Source organism: Symphalangus syndactylus, chromosome 13, assembly GCF_028878055.3.
Source record: "Symphalangus syndactylus isolate Jambi chromosome 13, NHGRI_mSymSyn1-v2.1_pri, whole genome shotgun sequence".
NCBI lineage: Eukaryota > Metazoa > Chordata > Mammalia > Primates > Hylobatidae > Symphalangus > Symphalangus syndactylus.
Window position 1 is genome coordinate 77,279,185 of NC_072435.2, and position 17,207 is coordinate 77,296,391.

At 34.8% G+C, this 17,207-nt stretch overlaps 1 long non-coding RNA gene across 1 annotated transcript in view; it reads left to right on the forward strand.

The window, feature by feature from the left end:
• The window catches only part of LOC129460399 (uncharacterized), a 40,812-nt gene that overhangs the window by 22,581 nt on the left and 1,024 nt on the right, over positions 1-17,207 (forward strand). The gene's annotated exons all lie outside the window — the stretch shown is intronic.

Below are 17,207 nucleotides of genomic sequence, written 5' to 3' on the forward strand. Positions count from 1 at the left end.
TAGGTATTTGATTAGGGATATTCAATAGCATTATTTTGCATATTTCTTCTACCACATTATGCCATGAAGTGCTGGTGTCCTTTTTAGCACTGAAAACTGAATCATTAGTTACTTTCAGTTTAATTAGATTAAAGAACTAATTCAGAAGTTTCATGCTTAGGAATCTATTTAGATTAAAGAACTAATTCAGAAGATTCATGCTTAAGAATCTGTTCTTTTGGAACCACTTTCAGCACGAACATCTTTATTGTTGCTGTAACAAATTATCACTAACTAGCGGCTAAAAACAATACACATTGTGTTACACCTTACAGGTGTGTAGGTCAGAAATCGGTATTACTGGGCTAAAATCAAGGTGTCAGCAGAGCTGTGTTCCTTGCCCTGCTGTATACCCTAGGGGAGAATCCATTTCCTTGCTCGTTCAGATGTTGTCAGACTTAGTTCCATATGACTGTAAAACTACAGTCTCTTATTTCCTTGCTAGCTGTGTTGGCTAGAGGCTGTTCTTAGCTCTTAGAGATTTCTGTTGTGTCCTTGAATGTAGACACCTACATCTCAGGACCAGTAAGTAACAGGACATTGAATCCACTTTATGCTACTATTTCTTTGCCTCACTCCCTGTCTTCCTTTTTTGCTCTCTAAAATTACCATTATTAATAGATTTCATTTGTAAAGAATACTTTTAGATTTACAGAGAAATTAGACAGCACAGAAACTTCGCACATAAGTTCTGCCCCCACACCTTCCCTGCCCACAGTCTCCCTTATTATGAATATCTTTTGTTAGTATGGCCCATGTGGTATAATTAATAGACCTAAACTGACATATGATTATTAACTAAAGTCCTTAGATTATTCAGGTTTTCTTAGATTTTCCATTCCAGGATTCTATACAGGTTATCACAATAGATTTAATTGTCACATCTCCTTAGGCTCCTGTTGGCTGTAACAGTTTCTCAGACATTCCTTATTTTTGATGAACTTGATAAGTTCAGGGAGTTTTGGTTAGATGCATTGTAAGATGCTCTTCTATCAGAATTTGTCTGACATTTTTCTTGTGATTTTACTGGTGTTGTGGGTTTTAGCGGGGAATACCACAGTGCTAACATAACATTTTTAATTACATCATAACAATAAAATATGCTATCAACATGATTTATGGCTATTCATGCTAACCTTGATCTTGTGGCTGAGGCTGAACTTGTTAGGTGCTTCGAATGTAAGTTACTCTTTTCTTCCTTTTCTCATACCTTAGTCTTTGGTATTAAGCCTCTCATGTGCAGCCTATACTTAATGAGTAGGGAGTTGTTTTCCCCCCTTCGAACTGAAGTATCTACATAACTAATTTGCAATTCTTTGCCATGGAAGATTTGTCTTCTCTTCCCCACTTATGAATTTATTAATCATTAATTTTTGTCAATATGAACTCATATATTTATTTTATACTGTGAGTTACAGTCTAATAATACTTTATTTTGCTGCTCAAATTTCTACAGTTTGGGCTGGATCTTATGTAATATAAACAAAAATCTTTATTTGGTTAATAATTTTGTTATTTAATTTATTCTTGAATTTATTGTGTAAGGAATAAGGATTTTAAAAATATTTATTTTGAATTTAATATCAAGGAACTCAAAAATAAATAAAATGCAGGAAAAAACTTATTGATAAGTCAGTTAAAGACCAATAACTAATATTACAGGAGTAAAATCACCTATTATAGCCTCTATTATTCTGGAACTCACTTTTAAAATCCTTTAAAGGTATGGCATTATAAATCCATGTTTAAGGCTTCCTAATATTGGTATCAAGATTTTATGTCTTTCATTTGATCCTGACTACTACTTTACAAAAGACAGTATCATCTTATTTAGATTTAGATCATTTGGTAACCTTAAGAAATTGTCCTACAATACCAACAAATACAAAAGCAAATATCACTGATAAATTGATTTGAGATGTGAAGAAGCATTTTCTTATAACTATTTTACATAAATCATTGCTATAGGCACACTGGATTTTAAAAAACAAGGTGATAGTATAACTTAAGCAGAGTTCAAAAGCTAGTAAAAACAATAAAATATATCCCACAAAACAATCACATAGACAAAATATAGGTGCCAAAGGGAGATGTGACCAAAATACTTTGAGAAAAAAGAGACAAATATGAAGGGTCAAAAATGGGGAAGAAAGAGTGTTGGAATTTAAGAGTATTGACTCTTAATTCTATTCCCACTATATTCTCCTATTGGACATCATTTGACTTCAAGATCATCCAGTTATTTAAGAAGCAGGCTGCTACAATTATGTTGCTTGCAGGGCAACCAGGGAAATGAACTTTAATGTTTTTCAATTCATGGTCCTTATAGTCAACCAGTATAAGAGAAGTACATTCTCTACATACTTAATCCAATTAGTGCCTAATCATATATCTTGTGTACAATGTTTCTAAAGAGATACCACAACGGATTCTTCTCTGCTCCAGACACAATATGTATGTGACACATCACAGCACTGCAAACTCAGGGACTCCAGATGGTGTTACCACAACATTGTAAGACTGAATTACCAAAGTATGTAAACCAAAATAGACCACTAATAAGAGCAACATACACAGTCAGTCAAAACGCACAAAACAACATAGGGAATAACTACTCAAAAAGGGAAAACATTTAACAAACGTCAGAGATGAGAAAGTATATGGGATAAGTGTAAATACCATCCATAATGCTGATAATTCCAACATCTAAATCTCCAGTCCCAATCTTTTGCACAAATCTATACCCCTACTGGACAACTCTACTTAGCTGCCAGTGAGACATTTCAAATTAACATGTTCCAAACAGCATTCTTTATTACCCATGGAATCTCCTGACCCTGAATTTTCCATATCAGAAAATGGTGGCATCATTCACTAAGAGGTTTGGTCAGAAAACTAGAAGTAATCTTCCTTTCTTCTTTTTGATTATATCCTAAAACTAGATCCCAATCAATTAGTAAGTCTTATCAACCTCTATTTAAAATATATCACAAATCTTCCCCCCCACCCATGGAGTCTCGCTCTATCACCCAGGCAGGAGTGCAGCGGCGCAATCTGGGCTCACTGCAAGCTCCGCCTCCCAGATTCACGCCATTCTCCTGCCTGAACCTCCCATGTAGCTGGGACTACAGGCGCCTGCCACCGCGCCCGGCTAATTTTTTTGTATTTTTAGTAGAGACGCGGTTTCACCATGTTAGCCAGGATGCTCTCGATTTCCTGACCTCGTGATCCGCCCGCCTCCGCCTCCCAAAAGCAGGTGTGAACCAGTGCGCCTGGCCCACAAATCTTATTTCTGACCACCTCCACCTTTACCACCCAATTGCAGCCAATATGATCTCTAAACAACACTACTATAATCGTCTTCTAATGGTTTCCCATGTTCCCACTCATTCTCCCCTCTGTAATTAATTTTAAATGGCATTCTGAGCCATCTTTTAAAAACATGAGTCAGATCATAACACTTCTCTGCTCAAGTCCTGCGATGCCTTTTAATCACACATAAAACAAAAATCCAGAGATTTTACATTCATAGCTGGAACAAAACTAAATCACCTTTTATTTCCAAGCATTCTTCACTTGCTCATTACACTAGAGCTATATACATTTTCATTCATGAATTAGTAACTTAAGCAGGTACCTAGAATAAATTAGATACTTAACAAATGATGGTAAATTAATTAAAGGTGAAACTGGGCTCAGAAATAGTACGTTTAGGCATTCATATCTCTTTTGTTGTTGTTTGAGACTGCATCTTATTCTGTCATCCTGGTTGGAGTGCAGTGACAAGATTATAGTTCACTGCAGCCTCAAACTCCTGTACTCAAGCAATACTCTTGCCTCACCTCCCAAGTAAAACATTCATATTTTGTAAGATTATATCCAAGTTCTGCCAATTACTAGCTACTATGGATATCAAATTTATATGTTGAAATTCTAATGTGATAATATCTGGAGGTAAAGTCTTTGAGAGGTAATTACATCATGAGGGTGGAATCTTCATAAAAAGGGTTAGTTCCTTTATAAGCAGAGACACAAGGTTTGCTTCTTTCTGCTCTTTGCCGTGTGAGGTTGCAAGAGAAGACAGCCATCTGCAAATCAAACTCTGTGTGGTTTGCACAGTTGATCTCACCAAACACTGGATATGTAGGTGCCTTGATCTTAGACTTCCCAGACCCTAGAACTATGAGAAATACTTTTCTGTTGTTTAAGCCTTCCAGTCTATGATAATTTGTTATAGTAGTCCAAACTGATTATTGGCCAGCACTTAATCACACAGCTACATCAACTGCAGAGAAAGCTGGGAATGTAGCCTGTATATGACAACCATATGCCCAGCTAGAAACTGGAAGCTCGAATATTAAAGAATAAGGTAATGAAGAGACATTGTTGGGTGTCTAGTATTTGTCATAAGCTCTGTGCCATATCTTCCCACACTTAGTAACCTATTGTGTTTATATTCACTTATTTTCAATGTATTATATCAAAAAATTACTTCTTTCTTTGTCACAACCCCTCCAATTTACTATTTCCTTAATGGTCAGATTTGATATAGGTGTTAGAAAACACTTAGATTAAATTAACTTCTATTATATAATGTAAAGGTGTTATACGACGTATTCAAGGACTATGTATCGTATTAGGCAATCCTTGCATTTCTATAAGGAACCTCATGAGACTAGGTAATTTATAAGAAAAAAAGTTGAATTGGCTCATGGTTCTGCAGGCTATACAGGAAGCATAGCAGTGTCTGCTTTTGGGGAGGCTTCAGGAAGCTTCCAATCACGGCACAAGGTGAAAGGAGAGCAGGAACATCACATGGCAAAAGCAGGAGAAAGAGAAAGACAGTGGGGTGGGAGGTGCCACACAAATTTAAACCACTAGATCGCATGTGAACTCCGAGTGAGAACTCACTTATCACCAAGAGTATGGTCCAAGCCATTCCTGAGGGATCTGCCCCCAAGATTCAAACACCTTTCACCAAGCCCCACCTCCAACAGTGGACATTGCATTTCAACATGAGATATGGGTGGGGACAAATATCTAAATTATATCACATATTATATTACATTTTAAAGAACATTTTCATTTAAAATTCTACTTAATTGGAGCATACTGAAGATTCTAACACCAAATATGGAAGTAAATAGAAAGATATAAATTAACCATAAAGGAATTTAGTTTGATTTTCCAAATCCATGTTTCCCATTATCATGATCAGGAATTTTACTTCTACGAATGGGCAAAGAATCTGTATGTCATGACTTTTTCATTTCTCTGTCTTTCACAATCTGGGACTGAAAGTTATTTTGGAATAAACCATCCTGTCTTGGAAACCAGTTTCTACACTTTGTGAGTAGTAAACATGAAGGCAAGGAACATAGTAATTGCTATATAAAAATCATTTCATAAAAAGTATTTACAGTCAATTGATATTTGACAAAGAGTACACAATGGAGAAAGGATAATACTTTCAATAAATTGATCTGGAAAAACTAGATATCCACTGATATGGTTAGGCTTTGTGTCCCAACCCAAATCTCATATTGAATTATCCCCATAATCCCCACAATTCAAAGGAGAGATCAGGTGGAGGTAATTGGATCATCGGGGTGGTTTCCCCCATGCTGTTCTCATAATAGTGAGTAAGTTCTCATGAGATCTGATGGTTTTATGTGTTTGGTAGATCCTCCTTCATTCATTCTCCTTCCTGAAACTTTGTGAAGAGGGTGACTTGCTTCCCCTTTGCCTTCCACCATGATTGTAAGTTTCCTGAGGCATTCCAGGGATGCTGAACTGTGAGTCAATTAAACCTCTTTCCTTTATAAATTACCCAGCTTCCGGCAGTTTTTTATAGCAGTGTAAGAATGGACTAATACACCCACATATAGAATAAAATTGAAACCTTATCTCACCCTATCTACAGAAATTAACTTAAAATGGATTAAACACTTAAATATCAAGACCTGAAATTATAAAAATGCTAGGAAAAAAAAACAGAGGAAAACTTCTTGACCTTGATCCGGGCAATAATTTTTTCAGCTGTGACCTCAAGATAATAGGCAACAAAACAAAAATAGACAAATGGCATTGCATCAAACTACAAAGCTTCTGCACCACAAATAAAACAATTAACAGAGTGAAAAGACAACATATGAGTGGGAGAAAATACATGCAAACCATACATCTAATAAGGGGTTGATTTCCAAAATATATAAAGAACTCAAACAACTTAATAGCAATAAAGCAAATTAAAGTTGATTTTTTTAAAATGGGCAACACACCTGAATAGACATTTCTCAAAAGAAGATACACAATTGGCCAACAGGTATATGAAAAAATGCCCAACATCACTAATCATCAGGAAAATGCAAATAAAAACCATAATGAGATATCACTTCACACCTTTTAAAATGCATGCTATAAAAAAGACAAGAGATAAGAAGTGTTGGTGAGGATACACAGAAAAGGGAACCCTTGTACACTGTTGATGAAGTGTACATTAGTACAGCCACTGCGGAAAACAGTATGAAGTGTCCTCAACTAGCAATAGAACTACCAGATGATCCAGCAATTCCACTTCTGGATATATATTTAAAGGATATGATATCAGTATTTCAAAGACATATCTGCATTTCCATGTACATTGCAGCATTGTTCACAACAGACAATATAATGGAATTGGCCTAAGTGTTCATTGATAGATGAAGCGATAAAATGTGGCATATATATTCAATAGAATACTATTCAGCCTTGAAAAGAAGGAAATCCTGTAATTTGTGACACAGGGATGGATCGGAAGGACATTATGCTAAGTGAAATAAGCTAGGTACAGGAAGATAAACACTTAATGATCTCCCTTATGTGTGAAATCTAAAAAACTTGAACCATTAGAAGCAGGGAGTATAATGGTGGTTGTCAGGAGCTAGGGTTTGAAGGGAAATAGGGAGATGTTGATCAAAGGATACAAAGTTCCATTGAGATATGATGAATAAATTATGGAAATCTATCATACATCTACAAAAGCCCCACATTGTATTTAATGTTAAGAAACTCAAAGCTTTCCCACTAAGATTAGGAACAAGACAAGGATATTTCCTATCCTTGCTTTTCAACATGCTTTTCAACATTGTACTATAAGTCCTACACGCTTCCACTGCTTTTCAACATTGTACTGTAAGTTCTAGCTAAAATAACAAGACAAGAAAAGGAAATAAAGGTATACAGATTGGGAAGGAAAAAAATAAAATAGTTTTTATTCACAGATGATATAATTGCCCATGTAGAAAATCCAAAAAATTAAAGAAAAAAAAACCTTCTGGAACAAACAATTAATTATAGCATGTATGCAGAATATAAAAATATTAATCACTTTCCTATACAAAGTCAGCCTTCTGCATCTGCTAGTTCCACCTCTATGGGTTTAACCAAGTATAGATCAAAAATACTTGAAAAAAATGGATGGTTGTGTCTGTACTGAACATGTACAGACTTTTCTCCTTGTCACTATTATCTAAAATATATAATAACTGTTTACACAGCATTTGCATTGTATTAGGTATTATAAGTAATCTCGACAGTATTTAAAGTATATGAGAAGATACGCATAGGTTATATGCAAATAGTACAGCATTTTATATGAGATTTAAACATTCAAGGATTTTGGCATCCTTCAGGAATTCTGGAACCAATCCCCCACCAATACTGATGGCTGTATTAGCAATAACATGTGAAATTTGAAATTATAAACAAAAACCATTTACCCCCCTAAAAATGCAAGAGTTAGATATAAATCTAAAAAAATATGTACAAGATCTATATGAAGATAATCACAAAACACTAATGAAAAAAGTCAAAGAACTAAATAGAGAGATATCCCATATTCATGGACTTAAAGATTAGATACTGTAAAGCTGCCTGGTTTTTCCTTGATTTATAGATTCAGTGCAATCCTAATCAAATTCTCAGGAAGTTATTTTGTGGCTACCAATGAACTGATTCTAAAGCTTATATGGAGAGGCACAAGACCCAGAATAGCCACACAATATCGAAGGAGAAGAACAAAGTTAGAGGACTGACATTACCTGACATTAAGCCTTACTATAAAACCACAGTAATCAAGATAGTGATATTGGTGAAAGTATAGACAAATAGATTAACAAAGCACAATAGAGAGCCCAGAAATAGACTTATGCAAATAGTCAACTGATCTTTCACAAAAGAGCAAATGCATCACAATGGAGAAAATATAACCTTTTCAATAAACAACTGAATATACATACACAAAAAATGAATCTATACACAAAACAATTAACTCAAATGGATCACAGAACTAAATGTAAAATCTAAAAACTCCTAGAAGAGATCATTGGAGAAAATCTAAATGACCATGTGTTTGGTGATAAACTTTTAGATACAACGCCGAAGTTATAAGCCATAAAAGAAAAAAGGTGATAAGCACCACTTCATTAGTATTAAAAATTTCTTCTCTGCAAGACACTTTCGAGAGAATGAAAAGATAAGCCACGGATAGGAAGAACGTATTTGCAAAAGACATATCTGATAAAGGACTGTTATCTAACAATCTAACATAGATGAAGAATTCTTAAAACTGAAAAATAAGAAAACAGACAACCAGGTTAAAAAAATGATCCAAAGCCCTTAACAGAGACTTCACTAAAGAACATATGCAGATGGAAGATAAGCATATGAAAAGATGCTCCACATCATCTATCATCAGAAAATGCAAATTAGAACAACAATGAAATACCACAATATAACTTTTAAAATGGCAAAAATCCAGAACACTGACAATACCAAATGCTGGTGAGGATGTGGAGCAATCATAACTCTCATTTATTTCTGGTGGGAAAGCAAAATGGTTCCAAAATAAACTTTGGAAGATGGTTTGGTTGTTTCTCTACAAAACTAAACATACTTTTACCAAACCATCCAGCAATCAATCTTTGGTATTTATCCCAAACAGTTGAAAACTTATTTACACAAAAATCTACATACAACTATTTATAGCTGCTTTATTCATAGTTGCCAAAACCTGGAAGCAAACAAAATGTCCTTAGTAGGTAAATGGATAAACAAAATGTTACATCTAGACAATGGTATATTTTTAGTGCTAAAAAGAAGTAAAATACCAAGCCATGAAAAGACATGGCATAAATTTAAGTGCCTATTACTAAGTGCAAGAAGCCAATATGAAAAGACTACATACTGTCTGATTCTGTGTAGATGACATTCTTTTTTTATAGTTATTTATATATATATTTATTTATTATACTTTAAGTTCTAGGGTACATATGCACAATGTGCAGGTTTGTTACATATGTATACATGTGCCATGTTTGTGTGCTGTACCCATTAACTCATCATTTATATTAGGTATATCTCCTAATGCTATCCCTCCCCCCTCCCCCCACCCCACAACAGACCCCAGTATATGATGTCCCCCTTCCTGTGTCCAAGTGTTCTCATTGTTCAATTCCCACCTATGAGTGAGAACATGCAGTGTTTGGCTTTTTGTCCTTGCCATAGTTTGCTGAGAATGATGGTTTCCAGCTTCATCCATGTCCCTACAAAGGACATGAACTCATCATTTTTTATGGCTGCATAGTATTCCATGGTGTATATGTGCCACATTTTCTTAATCCAGTCTATCATAGATGGACATTTGGGTTGGTTCCAAGTCTTTGCTATTGTGAAGAGTGCCGCAATAAACATACATGTGCATGTGTCTTTATAGCAGCATGATTTATAATCCTTTGGGTATATACTCAGTAATGGGATAGCTGGGTCAAATGGTATTTCTAGTTCTAGATCCCTGAGGAATTGCCACACTGTCTTCCACAATGGTTGAACTAGTTTACAGTCCCACCAACAGTGTAAAAGTGCTCCTATTTCTTCACATCCTCTCCATCACTTGTTGTTTACTGACTTTTTAATAATGGCCATTCTAACTGGTGTGAGATGATATCTCATTGTGGTTTTGATTTGCATTTCTCTGATGGTCAGTGATGATGAGCATTTTTTCATGTGTCTGTTGGCTGCATAAATGTCTTCTTTTGAGAAGTGTCTCTTCATATCCTTTGCCCACTTGTTGATGGGGTTGTTTGTTTTTTTCTTGTAAATTTGTTTGAGTTCTTTGTAGATTTGGATATTAGCCCTTTGTCAGATGAGTAGATTGCAAAAATTTTCTCCCATTCTGTAGGTTGCCTGTTCACTCTGATGGTAGTTTCTTTTGCTGTGCAGAAGCTCTTTAGTTTAATTAGATCCCATTTGTCAATTTTGGCTTTTGTTGCCATTGCTTTTGGTGTTTTAAACATGAAGTCCTTGCCCATGCCTATGGCCTGAATGGTATTTCCTAGGTTTTCTTCTAGGGTTTTTATGGTTTTAGGTCTAACATTTAAGTCTTTAATCCATCTTGAATTAATTTTTGTATAACATGTAAGGAAGGGATCCAGTTTCAGCTTTCTACATATGGCTAGCCAGTTTTCCCAGCACCATTTGTTAAATAGGGAATCCTTTCCCCATTTCTTGTTTTTGTTAGGTTTGTCAAAGATCAGATAGTTGTAGATGTGTGGTATTATTTCTGAGGGCTCTTTTCTGCTCCATTGGTCTATATCTCTGTTTTGGTACCAGTACCATACTGTTTTGGTTACTGTAGCCTTGTAGTATAGTTTGAACTCAGATAGCATGATGCCTCCAGCTTTGTTCTTTCGGCTTAGGATTGACTTGTCTGCCCAGATGACATTCTATAGAAGTCAAACTATGGAGACACTAAAAAGAACATCAGTTACCAGGAGTTAGCAGGAAGGAAGGGATACATAGAGCAGAGAGGGTTTTCAGGGCAGTGAAACTACTCCGTATCATAGTAATGAATACATGTCAACATAAATTGATCCATAGCCATAAAATATATAACACCAAGAGTGAACTCTAGAGTAGACCATGCACCTTGGGTAATAATGACGTGTCAACATAGGTTCACCAGTTGTAATAAGTGTACCACTCTGATGGGTGATCTTAATAATAGGTGAGGCTACATATGCTTCAGGGCAGATGGGGACATGGAACATTGTTGTACCTTCTGCTTAATACTCCTGTGAACCTAAAACCACTATAAAAAACAAAGTCTATTTTCTTAAAAAGTTACGAACTCACAAAAGGTTGATGAATATAAAAACAATTATGCAGCTTAAAAAGCGAGACCACCCCCTGCCATAGTGTTAATATCTTCTTGTTTACTGCTTCAATTTGTTTCGACTTCTAGAAGAAATAAAATAATCACTAATGGGAGAAATAAGATCAGTATTTGCTTACTGATGAAGAAAGATGATGGAGCAGCAGATGAGACAGATTATAAAGAAGCACAGAGAAATAGAGTTGATAGATGTGTTCATTATCCTGATTGTGGTGATAATTCTTTAGCAATATACATATGTCAACACTTATTAAATTTTACACTTTACATATGTGAAAGACATATTGTGTTTTAATAATATCTGAAAAAGATGTTTTAATACATTTTTAAAAGCAGACTCAATAGTATCATTGGATTTTAATATGACAGAAAAAAGGTGCAAGTTACCGTCATGGAACAGTTCATAATATCACGTAGACTTATGAACATATGTCTTGAGTATGAATGCTGTCTGTCATTTGTGTGTTAGAAGGAAACAACTGGAACCTCTGTTTCAGACTATGCTTGAAGTTGGGACAATGCACAGGATAAGACATGGTTCCTTTACTTCAAATTCTCATAGGAATTGCAGACAACAAATTCTCATAGGAATTGCAGACAACAGAACTCATCATTCTCCATCTCAAATTGTGAATTTCTAAAGGAACACAGTTTTCTAGACTCATAAACTATTAGAGATGAAAGCAACTTAAGTTCACATAGTCATACCTAGCTATGTTCAGAAGATAGGATTTTCTAGACAGGCCACAGTAAACTCACAAGAGCGCACAGAAATATATTGGCATAGTTAGAATTAAAACTCACCTCTCTGGCTCCCAGCCCAGGATTGTCTCCATTACATCAGTGCATCATTTCCCATTTACTAAACACTATACCCTAAGCATAGTCAATGGTCCATATATTTGCTTACCAACTGATGATCCTAATTGACAAAATGTACCAGAGAAGGCCCTCCAAATTATATTTTGTTCAAAAGGTTAAGGGGCAAATAGTTCATAAGGATAAGAAATAATGGGAAATCCTGGATTTTCTTTTTAATTCCTTTTTTCTCTTTGGGATTAGATATATTTAAATATAAATGTTCTAAAATGAACAAACAAACAATGAAGAGCTATTTCTCTACATACAATAAGAAAAATTAATTTGCACTGTGGTGGGAAAAAATCCAGAATGGATTGCTAAAATGTCAATTTATGAATTAAGACTATTAGTAGAGATTAAAATCAGCCTGATGAACAATCAGTAGCAGACATTTGAGAAGCTCTATGCTATTTATAGTAATGGCTCTGAAGTTTTGCTCTTCATTTATATTAGGTAACAAAATTACTACTGCAACAGAAGCACTTTATAGGATCTATGGCACTTGGCAGCAAAAGAGAATTGATTCCAAGCCAAGGAAATGACAGCACAGTATAGCTGGTGTGCTGACTTGAAGGAAGGAAAAAAAAAGAAGAATGGATAATAATAGATGCACATGGGCAGTGAAGAAAAGTGCAATCAGCTCAGATTAATTACAAGTTCAGTACATGTGCAAGGGACAAATTTTGAAGGATACTGAGATAAAAAGGGATGGGCATTTAAGCTGGCTGTAGGGAATGGACAAATGTATACAAAAAAAAAGAAAGAAAAAGAAAAGCCTCTAAATTCACATCAGCAAGGACAAAAGACCTGTCATAAGAGACATATCATGAATAGTCCTGTGAGCAGGAAGAACTAATCAAAGTAATCACAGGCCCTGGCACATGGAGAAACATTTAATCTGCCCAAGGGAACTACCTTTAGTTCTTGTTATATGTGATGTTCATTTTTCATAGGTCATTTTGGAAAAGGTATCATAGTGAACAGTATACTGATGACTTATTGAGAAAACAAATGCTAAAAAATGTTAATAATTAATGTAAACTACAAACCTTAATTTCTAATAGAACTATACTCTCATATTCCAAGGTCATACATTCACTAAATTCACCCTTCTAGATCATAGTCCATACTTGTTAGTATGAAGAAAACAAAACCAACCAGTCTCTTTGGCCAAAATCAATAGCACAAAATACAGGAACTTTGATTATATGAAAGATCTTCATTCAGAGCACGACTATTATTTTAGATGTGATTTTATTAAGATTGTGTTCTCTAAGGCAGATGTGTAGCAGCAAGTTCTACAGGGGGAAGAACTGCTAAATATAGTTTAAGAGCAGAAAAATGTGTATAAAACCATATAAGCTGAGGAAGATTCACAAAAATTATAAATATAGACAAAATCCTTAGCAGAGGCCAATTAATGTAGAAGAGAAACATACATTTCCACACCTCAATTGATCATGATGCCATCACATGCTATTATTATACAAGATGATTTATGTTCAGAGTGATGACTCAAAGTCATTGAATGAATAAAAAATCATCTTCTGTGTACTCCACAGCAAAGCCAGGAAAGTGAAAAGTACATTATAGAAAAGCCTCCTTGCACAATTATTAAACTGAAAAAATTATTGCCTTGAGTATAGAAGTTATCTGGAAAATTCCCTTATGTGAAGCACCTCATTGGTAATGAGATATTTTCTACACAGGCCACAGTAAATTCACCAGAGAAAAAAAGAAATATATATTTGTTATATCTCTTTTGCATGGAAGTGAGAAGAAACCCAATTAAAATGATTACATAATTTTTTGACCCATGTACCTGAAAAGCATAGTGGTAGGTCTGTGTGCAAATATGGCTGGACAGAGGTAAATAGAATTGCCAGGAGTCTATTTTTGTTAATCTCTTGACTAAGCTTCTTTAACTTTTTATTTTAAAATACATTTAGGAGTTATAAGAACGTTGGGAATTATATTAGTCCGTTCTCACACTGCTAATAAAAGCATACCCGAGACTGGGTAGTTTATAAAGAAAAAGTGGTTTAATGGACTCACAATTCCACATGTCTAAGCAGCCCTCACAATCATGTTGGAAGACAAAGGAAGAGCAAGGTCACGTCTTACATGGTGGCAGAAAAAAAGTGTGTGCAAGGGAACTCCCATTTATAAAACCATCAGATCTTATGAGATTTATTTGCTACCAGGAGAACAGTATGGGGGAACCCCCCCAGCAATGATTCAATTATCTCCCACTGGCCCCACCCTTGACATGTGGGGATTATTACAATTCAAGGTGAGATTTGGGTGGGGACACAGCCAAACCATATCAGGAATATATTACAAAGAGTTCACATATATTCTTTCCTCAGTTTTCTCTACTGTTAAAAATTTAGATAGCCATAATTTTAAAACCAGGAAATTAACATTGTTACAACACTACTATTAAACTACAGATATTATTTGAATTTCATCAGGTAGTTTTTTCCCTGAAAATCTTTTTTTCTTTTCTAAGATCCAATCAAGGCTGCCACATTGCATTTAATGTTGTGTCTTTTTAGTCTCTTTCTATTTGTGACACTTCCACAGTCTTTTCTTACCTTTCATTATCTTGGTATAAGTACTGGTCCGTTATTCTGTAGATGTGCCTGAATTTGTCTTTGTACGATGTTTCTTTATGATTAGATTGAGGTTTTGCACTTTTGGCACAAATAACAGAAGTAATTATTTTTCCCCTCTAAGTACATATTATTGGGGCAACACAGTGCCAAATATATTATTTCTGTCAATGTTAACCTTGATTACTTAGGTTAAGGTTTCTCTACCAGGTTTTTCCATTGTAAAATTAACATTTTCCCCTTTGCAATTGATAAATAACTAAAGGGAAACACTTTGAGACTACGTTAATATCATTTTTCTCTTCAAACTTTCACTCAATGATTTTAACATCTGTTGGTGAATATTGACGGTGTAAACCAAAAAGTATCTGAGACAGGACTCAATCAATTTAGAAGTTTATTTTGCCAAGGTCAAAGACATGCCTGGAAGAAAAGAACACAAAATCACAGAAACAGTCTGTGGTCTGTGACTTTCTCCAAAGATGAATTTGAGAACTTCAATATTTATAGGGGGAAAAGTGGGCTGGAGGGGAAGGAGGGAGTGTATGGTAATCCACAAGTGCAACAGAAAGGGAGCAGATGGGAATAGTCAATTACATATTCCTCTCCTACTCAGTAAATTGGCACTTTACATAAGATGGGCGAACATAGAGTAGTCACTTGTGGAGAGATTTAACCTTTAACCTGTAGCTATCTGCTTAGCAACAAAAGGAAAAGCAGTTTCTTGTGTGACTCAGTTTTCAGCTTAATTTTTTCCTTTAGGCATAGTGAATTGTTTCCCTTGTTTTTATTTTCCTTTCACAACAGCAACAATTATTCTGTGATGTTTGCCTTGGCAATGTTTCTTCTGCCCTAGATTCATTTTCAGAAAGAGATTGCTGAAGAAATAGTGACCAAAAGTAACTCTAGACTTTAGTTCAACCAGCTCAGCAATCCCAATAAAAAGATCACACCTTTTTACCCAGTTACGATAGTGCTACCAATTGTTTCCTTTGTGGGGGCATGTACTATACAGTGCTAACTTGATTACCATAGCCAAAGGGAAGGCCACTAAGGGAAGGCCTGGCTTATGTTCCTCTCTCTCAAGTTGGGGGCTGGGGTTGTCCCACTGGAAACTACACAAAATGAGAATGGAGAGAAGACTTCTTAGGTTAAAAAGAAAACACCAAAAACAGTGACACAAAATTTGACACAGGTCAAATCAACAAATATCCACTGCACTATGCTATAAATTATTATTCCTGATGTGGCCTGAGATCTAAGTTTGTGAAAAACAATTATTGAAACCCATTAGTATCCAAAAATATAAGCATTTAACTTTATTATCACAATGTGGAAGAATGCAAGTTCTTGGTCCCCTATTTTAGTGTTTCCCAACCTCTATAGTAGCTATAATTTAAGATTTTCTTCTTCTCTGCCCTTGATAGAAACAGAAAAAAATAGCCATAGTTGTTCTTACCATTAAAATAGATCATTAGTAAAATGCTTGGCACATAGATAACTGGTCAAAAATGTCATTGTTATTATCGTTTTAACTATTATTAATATATTAAACTTGATATATATTTATGAAGTGCCTGTTTTATACAAGACAATAATAGATTATAGAGAACTGAAATAAGAAAGGATAGCTGATTATAAAGAGTGCAGTCAATAGTGTGGGAAATAAAATATGTAGAAAACTCTAATACCAGGTAGAATGTAGCAAGTTTCTATAATAGATGCAAAAGTACTATGGTTATAATACATGTTTATGTGTTTTAAATATTAAGTACCTCCTTAATCTTTTCTTCTTCAGGCAAAACAAAACAAACAAAACCCAAAGGACCACATTTTCAACTGGCTTTCCTTAAAAGATTAGCTCTCAGACACATTTAACTTAGGATAGAAATTGGATGTCACATTAACCAGCAACTGAATAAACAGAGCAAAGGACACTTGACTTCATTATTTTAAATATTTTAAATACAAAGACTTAAAAATTATAACAAATAATTCAGTCAGTGTTATTTTCCAGATTTAATACTATAGTCTTTTTATGCAAAACAGAAGACCTTCTCTGCATTTTGTCTATACACACAAAAAAATCAGATTATTTGATTTCTTTTTCACAAAAGGCTTTGTAGTTTAGAAATAGCTTTTGAATTAAATGACCAGATTGTTGCTAAGCAACAGTGTAAAACAATTCTTAGATATGGAGACATGTCTAAAGTATAAGCATGTAAGGCCTACGGTAATGTCTGGGCATTTTGTGGACTCAGCTCATATTATTTGCAAAAATAAATATTTCTATATTATCTTTCAAAAATGGTTATGTGTGTGTGAGCTGGTGTATTCACAGAAAGTGGATGGATTGAGGATGAAATGGAAAGCAAAATCTCAACCACCATTGGGTTAATTTTAATATTTCAGTTCCGTTTTGGCCCTGTTCACCTGCCAAGATATAAAATGTTTTTAATTACTTCTGGTTTCTTTGTTGT